At 37.9% G+C, this 12,575-nt stretch overlaps 5 non-coding genes across 5 annotated transcripts; all 5 read right to left on the reverse strand.

Moving 5' to 3' along the window:
- Positions 1-1,807: 1,807 nt before the first annotated feature.
- Positions 1,808-1,880, reverse strand: trnat-ugu (transfer RNA threonine (anticodon UGU)). Its single transcript has one exon. It is a non-coding gene; the product is annotated as a tRNA-Thr (tRNA).
- A 2,133-nt stretch (positions 1,881-4,013) lies between these two features.
- trnat-ugu (transfer RNA threonine (anticodon UGU)) lies at positions 4,014-4,086 on the reverse strand. The gene has a single exon. It is a non-coding gene; the product is annotated as a tRNA-Thr (tRNA).
- Positions 4,087-6,208: 2,122 nt separating this feature from the next.
- trnat-ugu (transfer RNA threonine (anticodon UGU)) lies at positions 6,209-6,281 on the reverse strand. Its single transcript has one exon. It is a non-coding gene; the product is annotated as a tRNA-Thr (tRNA).
- Positions 6,282-8,402: 2,121 nt separating this feature from the next.
- On the reverse strand, positions 8,403-8,475 carry trnat-ugu (transfer RNA threonine (anticodon UGU)). Its single transcript has one exon. It is a non-coding gene; the product is annotated as a tRNA-Thr (tRNA).
- A 2,121-nt stretch (positions 8,476-10,596) lies between these two features.
- On the reverse strand, positions 10,597-10,669 carry trnat-ugu (transfer RNA threonine (anticodon UGU)). Its single transcript has one exon. It is a non-coding gene; the product is annotated as a tRNA-Thr (tRNA).
- Positions 10,670-12,575: the final 1,906 nt, after the last annotated feature.

A 12,575-nucleotide genomic window follows, 5' to 3' on the forward strand; every position in this document is an offset into this window, starting at 1 on the left:
ATCATTTCCAATCCCCCATACATTTTTTTTACAAACATTCCATTGTATTATTTTCCCTTAACCCTACCACCCCTCCCCTAATTGGATTCAATTAATGGACATCAATACTTAGACTTCTACTTCTAGCTTATACATACTATAAACATATTAGGGACACAGTATATTTTACATTAGTCATATTTTTATATTTTAAATTTTAGTCCCACCCTTCAGCTACCCTCAACCCCTCTCACCAATCTCTGAAAACCATCCAACTTTATAAGGGTACACTTATCATAGTTCAGTTGTATTCCAGAGAGGTTAGAGAAATGATCTAGATTGTCTATGAGTCTCTGCAGCGATCCAAATGGTGGTTTTAAAAGAAAGCATAAGTCCTCAGCGTACAATGACACCTTTGTTTTTAAGCCCCGGATTTCTATCCCCTTGATTTTATTGTTGGTTCTGATTTTAATAGCTAACATTTTGATGGCCATGATGAATAGATATGTCGACAGTGGACAACCTTGTTTCACTCCTCTTGACAGTAATACCCTCTTCCGACAACATCCGATGAAATTGGAGAGCGCCAAATTCAATTGACAAAGTCATAATATTAAACATTCATGAAGATAGAAGTGTCTCATATCATTTAAAAGCTTAACTTCTTGTTAATCCAAATGCGTTGCCAGATTTCAAAAAGGCTTTACGACGGAAGCATACCATGTGATTATCTGAGGACAGCGCCCCACATCAAAATATTTTTTCAACCAGCACAGGCTTCACAGAATTGAAAATGGTGATTAAATAAATCACTTACCTGTTTGCAATCCCAAGGATCCCAGCTACACAATGAATGTTCGTTTTGTTTGATAAATTCCTTCTTTATATCCAAAAAAGTTAGTTTAGTTGGAGCCATTGATTTCAGTAATCCACTCCTTCAACATGCATACAAAGGAATCCAAAAAGCTACCGGTAAACTTTGTTCATACAAGTCAAACAATGTTCTATTCAACCCTCAGGTTGATGTTCTATTCAACCCTCAGGTAAGATGTAAATAAAGGATAATACTCCAGACAGAAAGAACGGTGTTCAATAGGAAAGGAAAATAACGAAGAGCGCACCCTCATTCATGCGCGCCAAAAGCCTACTTTTCCTGTTGAGCTTCCTTGGGAAAAACTACTATTACTTGTTCGTATTTCAACAAACAAGCCTGAAACCCTGTATAAAGACGGTTGACATCTAGTGGAATCCATAGGTACTGCAATCTGGGAGGAATTTTTATATACAGACCCATAGACTTGCATTGGAAAGGCCTCTTAGCGCCAAAAAATACAACTATTTCTGGATGGATTTTCCTTGGGTTTTCGCCTGCCATATCAATTCTGTTATACTCACAGACATTATTTTAACAGTTTAGAAACTTCAAAGTGTTTTCCATCAAATTCTACCAATTATATGCATTTCCTAGCTTCTGGTACTGAGTAACAGGCAGTTTACTTTGGGCATGTCAGTCAGGCATTCAGAATACTGCCTTTCAGAAGTTTTAATACTTTCTCAGAAGTAGCCATTATTTACTATACTGAACAAAAAAATATATGCAACACGCAACAATTGAAACGTTTTTACTGAGTTAATATAAGGAAAAGTTCAAGTTAATGTTGTTATTCTTTCAACATGCATCACTGGATTACATGACCTCTGCTACTCCTGTCTCTAGTTTCAGCACTTTTTAAATCATGATGGGCAGCCCAGGACAGAATCGGCAAATGGTAACTCCCACCCTTTGCAAAGTTTCAGATGAATGTCACAGAGGGTAGAGTCAAAATCAAGGCCCCAGTGAGAATTGAACTCACGACCCCTGGTTTACAAGACCAGTGCTCTAACCACTGAGCTATGGAGCCATACGGCAAGGTATGAAGAATTGGAATGCTATAAAGATCACTCCCGTCATACAGTTAAAAAAAGAGACACACCTAAGTAACCAAACATGCAGGTTTCCCAGTCTGGCTCCTACAGTAAATGCAGATTCCTTGACATCCTTTGTTATACAATTAATGACAAACTCTCCCAGGTCTATGTGACCCACAGGCAGGTCTGGTATAGTGGTCCACATTCTTCAGAATTCTCCTTTAATAGTCTCCTCTCCTTCATGACCATCCATTTTGTTATTTTTAGGGGTAGATAAGCTTTAATACTGCAGATGGATTGTGTGTCCTTTCAATGTAACTGTCTGCATCATTTCCAATCCCCCATACATTTTTTTTACAAACATTCCATTGTATTATTTTCCCTTAACCCTACCACCCCTCCCCTAATTGGATTCAATTAATGGACATCAATACTTAGACTTCTACTTCTAGCTTATACATACTATAAACATATTAGGGACACAGTATATTTTACGTTAGTCATATTTTTATATTTTTAATTTTAGTCCCACCCTTCAGCTACCCTCAACCCCTCTCACCAATCTCTGAAAACCATCCAACTTTATAAGGGTACACTTATCATAGTTCAGTTGTATTCCAGAGAGGTTAGAGAAATGATCTAGATTGTCGATGAGTCTCTGCAGTGATCCAAATGGTGGTTTTAAAAGAAAGCATAAGTCCTCAGCGTACAATGACACCTTTGTTTTTAAGCCCCGGATTTCTATCCCCTTGATTTTATTGTTGGTTCTGATTTTAATAGCTAACAATTTGATGGCCATGATGAATAGATATGTCGACAGTGGACAACCTTGTTTCACTCCTCTTGACAGTAATACCCTCTTCCGACAACATCCGGTGAAATTGGAGAGCGCCAAATTCAAATTGACAAAGTCATAATATTAAACATTCATGAAGATAGAAGTGTCTCACATCATTTAAAAGTTTAACTTCTTGTTAATCTAAATGCGTTGCCAGATTTCAAAAAGGCTTTACGGCGGAAGCATACCATGTGATTATCTGAGGACAGCGCCCCACATCAAAATATTTTTTCAACCAGCACAGGCTTCACAGAATTGCAAATAGCGATTAAATAAATCACTTACCTTTGAAGATCTTCCTCTGTTTGCAATCCCAAGGAACCCAGCTACACAATGAATGTTCGTTTTGTTTGATAAATTCCTTCTTTATATCCAAAAAAGTTAGTTTAGTTGGAGCCATTGATTTCAGTAATCCACTCCTTCAACATGCATACAAAGGAATCCAAAAAGCTACCGGTAAACTTTGTTCATACAAGTCAAACAATGTTCTATTCAACCATCAGGTACCCTAAGATGTAAATAAAGGATAATACTCCAGACAGAAAGAACGGTGTTCAATAGGAAAGGAAAATAACGAAGAGCGCACCCTCATTCATGCGTGCCAAAAGTCTACTTTTCCTGTTGAGCTTCCTTGGGAAAAACTACTATTACTTGTTCGTATTTCAACAAACAAGCCTGAAACCCTGTATAAAGACTGTTGACATCTAGTGGAATCCATAGGTACTGCAATCTCGGAGGAATTTTTATATACAGACCCATAGACTTGCATTGGAAAGGCCTCTTAGCGCCAAAAAATACAACTATTTCTGGATGGATTTTCCTTGGGTTTTCGCCTGCCATATCAATTCTGTTATACTCACAGACATTATTTTAACAGTTTAGAAACTTCAAAGTGTTTTCCATCAAATTCTACCAATTATATGCATTTCCTAGCTTCTGGTCCTGAGTAACAGGCAGTTTACTTTGGGCACGTCAGTCAGGCATTCAGAATACTGCCCTTCAGAAGTTTTAATACTTTCTCAGAAGTAGCCATTATTTACTATACTGAATAATAAAATATACGCAACACGCAACAATTGAAACGTTTTTACTGAGTTAAGGAAAAGTTCAAGTTAATGTTGTTATTCTTTCAACATGCATCACTGGATTACATGACCTCTGCTACTCCTGTCTCTAGTTTCAGCACTTTTTAAATCATGATGGGCAGCCCAGGACAGAATCGGCAAATGGTAACTCCCACCCTTTGCAAAGTTTCAGATGAATGTCACAGAGGGTAGAGTCAAAATCAAGGCCCCAGTGAGAATTGAACTCACGACCCCTGGTTTACAAGACCAGTGCTCTAACCACTGAGCTATGGAGCCATACGGCAAGGTATGAAGAATTGGAATGCTATAAAGATCACACCCGTCATACAGTTAAAAAAAGAGACACACCTAAGTAACCAAACATGCAGGTTTCCCAGTCTGGCTCCTACAGTAAATGCAGATTCCTTGACATCCTTTGTTATACATTTAATGACAAACTCTCCCAGGTCTATGTGACCCACAGGCAGGTCTGGTATAGTGGTCCACATTCTTCAGAATTCTCCTTTAATAGTCTCCTCTCCTTCATGACCATCCATTTTGTTATTTTTAGGGGTAGATCAGCTTTAATACTGCAGATGGATTGTGTGTCCTTTCAATGTAACTGTCTGCATCATTTCCAATCCCCCATACATCTTTTTTTACAAACATTCCATTGTATTATTTTCCCTTAACCCTACCACCCCTCCCCTAATTGGATTCAATTAATGGACATCAATACTTAGACTTCTACTTCTAGCTTATACATACTATAAACATATTAGGGACACAGTATATTTTACATTAGTCATATTTTTATATTTTTAATTTTAGTCCCACCCTTCAGCTACCCTCAACCCCTCTCACCAATCTCTGAAAACCATCCAACTTTATAAGGGTACACTTATCATAGTTCAGTTGTATTCCAGAGAGGTTAGAGAAATGATCTAGATTGTCTATGAGTCTCTGCAGCGATCCAAATGGTGGTTTTAAAAGAAAGCATAAGTCCTCAGCGTACAATGACACCTTTGTTTTTAAGCCCCGGATTTCTATCCCCTTGATTTTATTGTTGGTTCTGATTTTAATAGCTAACATTTTGATGGCCATGATGAATAGATATGTCGACAGTGGACAACTTTGTTTCACTCCTCTTGACAGTAATACCCTCTTCCGACAACATCCGATGAAATTGGAGAGCGCCAAATTCAATTGACAAAGTCATAATATTAAACATTCATGAAGATAGAAGTGTCTCATATCATTTAAAAGCTTAACTTCTTGTTAATCCAAATGCGTTGCCAGATTTCAAAAAGGCTTTACGGCGGAAGCATACCATGTGATTATCTGGGGACAGCGCCCCACATCAAAATATTTTTTCAACCAGCACAGGCTTCACAGAATTGAAAATGGTGATTAAATAAATCACTTACCTGTTTGCAATCCCAAGGATCCCAGCTACACAATGAATGTTCGTTTTGTTTGATAAATTCCTTCTTTATATCCAAAAAAGTTAGTTTAGTTGGAGCCATTGATTTCAGTAATCCACTCCTTCAACATGCATACAAAGGAATCCAAAAAGCTACCGGTAAACTTTGTTCATACAAGTCAAACAATGTTCTATTCAACCCTCAGGTACCCTAAGATGTAAATAAAGGATAATACTCCAGACAGAAAGAACGGTGTTCAATAGGAAAGGAAAATAACGAAGAGCGCACCCTCATTCATGCGCGCCAAAAGCCTACTTTTCCTGTTGAGCTTCCTTGGGAAAAACTACTATTACTTGTTCGTATTTCAACAAACAAGCCTGAAACCCTGTATAAAGACTGTTGACATCTAGTGGAATCCATAGGTACTGCAATCTGGGAGGAATTTTTATATACAAACCCATAGACTTGCATTGGAAAGGCCTCTTAGCACCAAAAAATAAATCTATTTCTGAATGGATTTTCCTTGGGTTTTCGCCTGCCATATCAATTCTGTTATACTCACAGACATTATTTTAACAGTTTAGAAACTTCAAAGTGTTTTCCATCAAATTCTACCAATTATATGCATTTCCTAGCTTCTGGTCCTGAGTAACAGGCAGTTTACTTTGGGCACGTCAGTCAGGCATTCAGAATATTGCCCTTCAGAAGTTTTAATACTTTCTCAGAAGTAGCCATTATTTACTATACTGAATAATAAAATATACGCAACACGCAACAATTGAAACGTTTTTACTGAGTTAATATAAGGAAAAGTTCAAGTTAATGTTGTTATTCTTTCAACATACATCACTGGATTACATGACCTCTGCTACTCCTGTCTCTAGTTTCAGCACTTTTTAAATCATGATGGGCAGCCCAGGACAGAATCGGCAAATGGTAACTCCCACCCTTTGCAAAGTTTCAGATGAATGTCACAGAGGGTAGAGTCAAAATCAAGGCCCCAGTGAGAATTGAACTCACGACCCCTGGTTTACAAGACCAGTGCTCTAACCACTGAGCTATGGAGCCATACGGCAAGGTATGAAGAATTGGAATGCTATAAAGATCACACCCGTCATACAGTTAAAAAAAGAGACACACCTAAGTAACCAAACATGCAGGTTTCCCAGTCTGGCTCCTACAGTAAATGCAGATTCCTTGACATCCTTTGTTATACATTTAATGACAAACTCTCCCAGGTCTATGTGACCCACAGGCAGGTCTGGTATAGTGGTCCACATTCTTCAGAATTCTCCTTTAATAGTCTCCTCTCCTTCATGACCATCCATTTTGTTATTTTTAGGGGTAGATCAGCTTTAATACTGCAGATGGATTGTGTGTCCTTTCAATGTAACTGTCTGCATCATTTCCAATCCCCCATACATTTTTTTTACAAACATTCCATTGTATTATTTTCCCTTAACCCTACCACCCCTCCCCTAATTGGATTCAATTAATGGACATCAATACTTAGACTTCTACTTCTAGCTTATACATACTATAAACATATTAGGGACACAGTATATTTTACATTAGTCATATTTTTATATTTTAAATTTTAGTCCCACCCTTCAGCTACCCTCAACCCCTCTCACCAATCTCTGAAAACCATCCAACTTTATAAGGGTACACTTATCATAGTTCAGTTGTATTCCAGAGAGGTTAGAGAAATGATCTAGATTGTCTATGAGTCTCTGCAGCGATCCAAATGGTGGTTTTAAAAGAAAGCATAAGTCCTCAGCGTACAATGACACCTTTGTTTTTAAGCCCCGGATTTCTATCCCCTTGATTTTATTGTTGGTTCTGATTTTAATAGCTAACATTTTGATGGCCATGATGAATAGATATGTCGACAGTGGACAACCTTGTTTCACTCCTCTTGACAGTAATACCCTCTTCCGACAACATCCGATGAAATTGGAGAGCGCCAAATTCAATTGACAAAGTCATAATATTAAACATTCATGAAGATAGAAGTGTCTCATATCATTTAAAAGCTTAACTTCTTGTTAATCCAAATGCGTTGCCAGATTTCAAAAAGGCTTTACGGCGGAAGCATACCATGTGATTATCTGAGGACAGCGCCCCACATCAAAATATTTTTTCAACCAGCACAGGCTTCACAGAATTGAAAATGGTGATTAAATAAATCACTTACCTGTTTGCAATCCCAAGGATCCCAGCTACACAATGAATGTTCGTTTTGTTTGATAAATTCCTTCTTTATATCCAAAAAAGTTAGTTTAGTTGGAGCCATTGATTTCAGTATTCCACTCCTTCAACATGCATACAAAGGAATCCAAAAAGCTACCGGTAAACTTTGTTCATACAAGTCAAACAATGTTCTATTCAACCCTCAGGTACCCTAAGATGTAAATAAAGGATAATACTCCAGACAGAAAGAACGGTGTTCAATAGGAAAAGAAAATAACGAAGAGCGCACCCTCATTCATGCGCGCCAAAAGCCTACTTTTCCTGTTGAGCTTCCTTGGGAAAAACTACTATTACTTGTTCGTATTTCAACAAACAAGCCTGAAACCCTGTATAAAGACTGTTGACATCTAGTGGAATCCATAGGTACTGCAATCTGGGAGGAATTTTTATATACAAACCCATAGACTTGCATTGGAAAGGCCTCTTAGCACCAAAAAATAAATCTATTTCTGGATGGATTTTCCTTGGGTTTTCGCCTGCCATATCAATTCTGTTATACTCACAGACATTATTTTAACAGTTTAGAAACTTCAAAGTGTTTTCCATCAAATTCTACCAATTATATGCATTTCCTAGCTTCTGGTCCTGAGTAACAGGCAGTTTACTTTGGGCACGTCAGTCAGGCATTCAGAATACTGCCCTTCAGAAGTTTTAATACTTTCTCAGAAGTAGCCATTATTTACTATACTGAACAAAAAAATATATGCAACACGCAACAATTGAAACGTTTTTACTGAGTTAATATAAGGAAAAGTTCAAGTTAATGTTGTTATTCTTTCAACATGCATCACTGGATTACATAACCTCTGCTACTCCTGTCTCTAGTTTCAGCACTTTTTAAATCATGATGGGCAGCCCAGGACAGAATCGGCAAATGGTAACTCCCACCCTTTGCAAAGTTTCAGATGAACGTCACAGAGGGTAGAGTCAAAATCAAGGCCCCAGTGAGAATTGAACTCACGACCCCTGGTTTACAAGACCAGTGCTCTAACCACTGAGCTATGGAGCCATACGGCAAGGTATGAAGAATTGGAATGCTATAAAGATCACTCCCGTCATACAGTTAAAAAAAGAGACACACCTAAGTAACCAAACATGCAGGTTTCCCAGTCTGGCTCCTACAGTAAATGCAGATTCCTTGACATCCTTTGTTATACATTTAATGACAAACTCTCCCAGGTCTATGTGACCCACAGGCAGGTCTGGTATAGTGGTCCACATTCTTCAGAATTCTCCTTTAATAGTCTCCTCTCCTTCATGACCATCCATTTTGTTATTTTTAGGGGTAGATCAGCTTTAATACTGCAGATGGATTGTGTGTCCTTTCAATGTAACTGTCTGCATCATTTCCAATCCCCCATACATTTTTTTTACAAACATTCCATTGTATTATTTTCCCTTAACCCTACCACCCCTCCCCTAATTGGATTCAATTAATGGACATCAATACTTAGACTTCTACTTCTAGCTTATACATACTATAAACATATTAGGGACACAGTATATTTTACATTAGTCATATTTTTATATTTTAAATTTTAGTCCCACCCTTCAGCTACCCTCAACCCCTCTCACCAATCTCTGAAAACCATCCAACTTTATAAGGGTACACTTATCATAGTTCAGTTGTATTCCAGAGAGGTTAGAGAAATGATCTAGATTGTCTATGAGTCTCTGCAGCGATCCAAATGGTGGTTTTAAAAGAAAGCATAAGTCCTCAGCGTACAATGACACCTTTGTTTTTAAGCCCCGGATTTCTATCCCCTTGATTTTATTGTTGGTTCTGATTTTAATAGCTAACATTTTGATGGCCATGATGAATAGATATGTCGACAGTGGACAACCTTGTTTCACTCCTCTTGACAGTAATACCCTCTTCCGACAACATCCGATGAAATTGGAGAGCGCCAAATTCAATTGACAAAGTCATAATATTAAACATTCATGAAGATAGAAGTGTCTCATATCATTTAAAAGCTTAACTTCTTGTTAATCCAAATGCGTTGCCAGATTTCAAAAAGGCTTTACGGCGGAAGCATACCATGTGATTATCTGAGGACAGCGCCCCACATCAAAATATTTTTTCAACCAGCACAGGCTTCACAGAATTGAAAATGGTGATTAAATAAATCACTTACCTGTTTGCAATCCCAAGGATCCCAGCTACACAATGAATGTTCGTTTTGTTTGATAAATTCCTTCTTTATATCCAAAAAAGTTAGTTTAGTTGGAGCCATTGATTTCAGTAATCCACTCCTTCAACATGCATACAAAGGAATCCAAAAAGCTACCGGTAAACTTTGTTCATACAAGTCAAACAATGTTCTATTCAACCCTCAGGTACCCTAAGATGTAAATAAAGGATAATACTCCAGACAGAAAGAACGGTGTTCAATAGGAAAGGAAAATAACGAAGAGCGCACCCTCATTCATGCGCGCCAAAAGCCTACTTTTCCTGTTGAGCTTCCTTGGGAAAAACTACTATTACTTGTTCGTATTTCAACAAACAAGCCTGAGACCCTGTATGAAGACTGTTGACATCTAGTGGAATCCATAGGTACTGCAATCTGGGAGGAATTTTTATATACAGACCCATAGACTTGCATTGGAAAGGCCTCTTAGCGCCAAAAAATACAACTATTTCTGGATGGATTTTCCTTGGGTTTTCGCCTGCCATATCAATTCTGTTATACTCACAGACATTATTTTAACAGTTTAGAAACTTCAAAGTGTTTTCCATCAAATTCTACCAATTATATGCATTTCCTAGCTTCTGGTCCTGAGTAACAGGCAGTTTACTTTGGGCACGTCAGTCAGGCATTCAGAATACTGCCCTTCAGAAGTTTTAATACTTTCTCAGAAGTAGCCATTATTTACTATACTGAACAAAAAAATATATGCAACACGCAACAATTGAAACGTTTTTACTGAGTTAATATAAGGAAAAGTTCAAGTTAATGTTGTTATTCTTTCAACATGCATCACTGGATTACATAACCTCTGCTACTCCTGTCTCTAGTTTCAGCACTTTTTAAATCATGATGGGCAGCCCAGGACAGAATCGGCAAATGGTAACTCCCACCCTTTGCAAAGTTTCAGATGAACGTCACAGAGGGTAGAGTCAAAATCAAGGCCCCAGTGAGAATTGAACTCACGACCCCTGGTTTACAAGACCAGTGCTCTAACCACTGAGCTATGGAGCCATACGGCAAGGTATGAAGAATTGGAATGCTATAAAGATCACTCCCGTCATACAGTTAAAAAAAGAGACACACCTAAGTAACCAAACATGCAGGTTTCCCAGTCTGGCTCCTACAGTAAATGCAGATTCCTTGACATCCTTTGTTATACATTTAATGACAAACTCTCCCAGGTCTATGTGACCCACAGGCAGGTCTGGTATAGTGGTCCACATTCTTCAGAATTCTCCTTTAATAGTCTCCTCTCCTTCATGACCATCCATTTTGTTATTTTTAGGGGTAGATCAGCTTTAATACTGCAGATGGATTGTGTGTCCTTTCAATGTAACTGTCTGCATCATTTCCAATCCCCCATACATTTTTTTTACAAACATTCCATTGTATTATTTTCCCTTAACCCTACCACCCCTCCCCTAATTGGATTCAATTAATGGACATCAATACTTAGACTTCTACTTCTAGCTTATACATACTATAAACATATTAGGGACACAGTATATTTTACATTAGTCATATTTTTATATTTTAAATTTTAGTCCCACCCTTCAGCTACCCTCAACCCCTCTCACCAATCTCTGAAAACCATCCAACTTTATAAGGGTACACTTATCATAGTTCAGTTGTATTCCAGAGAGGTTAGAGAAATGATCTAGATTGTCTATGAGTCTCTGCAGCGATCCAAATGGTGGTTTTAAAAGAAAGCATAAGTCCTCAGCGTACAATGACACCTTTGTTTTTAAGCCCCGGATTTCTATCCCCTTGATTTTATTGTTGGTTCTGATTTTAATAGCTAACATTTTGATGGCCATGATGAATAGATATGTCGACAGTGGACAACCTTGTTTCACTCCTCTTGACAGTAATACCCTCTTCCGACAACATCCGATGAAATTGGAGAGCGCCAAATTCAATTGACAAAGTCATAATATTAAACATTCATGAAGATAGAAGTGTCTCATATCATTTAAAAGCTTAACTTCTTGTTAATCCAAATGCGTTGCCAGATTTCAAAAAGGCTTTACGGCGGAAGCATACCATGTGATTATCTGAGGACAGCGCCCCACATCAAAATATTTTTTCAACCAGCACAGGCTTCACAGAATTGAAAATGGTGATTAAATAAATCACTTACCTGTTTGCAATCCCAAGGATCCCAGCTACACAATGAATGTTCGTTTTGTTTGATAAATTCCTTCTTTATATCCAAAAAAGTTAGTTTAGTTGGAGCCATTGATTTCAGTAATCCACTCCTTCAACATGCATACAAAGGAATCCAAAAAGCTACCGGTAAACTTTGTTCATACAAGTCAAACAATGTTCTATTCAACCCTCAGGTACCCTAAGATGTAAATAAAGGATAATACTCCAGACAGAAAGAACGGTGTTCAATAGGAAAGGAAAATAACGAAGAGCGCACCCTCATTCATGCGCGCCAAAAGCCTACTTTTCCTGTTGAGCTTCCTTGGGAAAAACTACTATTACTTGTTCGTATTTCAACAAACAAGCCTGAGACCCTGTATGAAGACTGTTGACATCTAGTGGAATCCATAGGTACTGCAATCTGGGAGGAATTTTTATATACAGACCCATAGACTTGCATTGGAAAGGCCTCTTAGCGCCAAAAAATACAACTATTTCTGGATGGATTTTCCTTGGGTTTTCGCCTGCCATATCAATTCTGTTATACTCACAGACATTATTTTAACAGTTTAGAAACTTCAAAGTGTTTTCCATCAAATTCTACCAATTATATGCATTTCCTAGCTTCTGGTCCTGAGTAACAGGCAGTTTACTTTGGGCACGTCAGTCAGGCATTCAGAATACTGCCCTTCAGAAGTTTTAATACTTTCTCAGAAGTAGCCATTATTTACTATACTGAACAAAAAAATATATGCAACACGCAACAATT

The sequence above is a fragment of the Oncorhynchus mykiss genome, chromosome 2 (assembly GCF_057628025.1).
Source record: "Oncorhynchus mykiss isolate SJ-2025 chromosome 2, ASM5762802v1, whole genome shotgun sequence".
Lineage (NCBI taxonomy): Eukaryota > Metazoa > Chordata > Actinopteri > Salmoniformes > Salmonidae > Oncorhynchus > Oncorhynchus mykiss.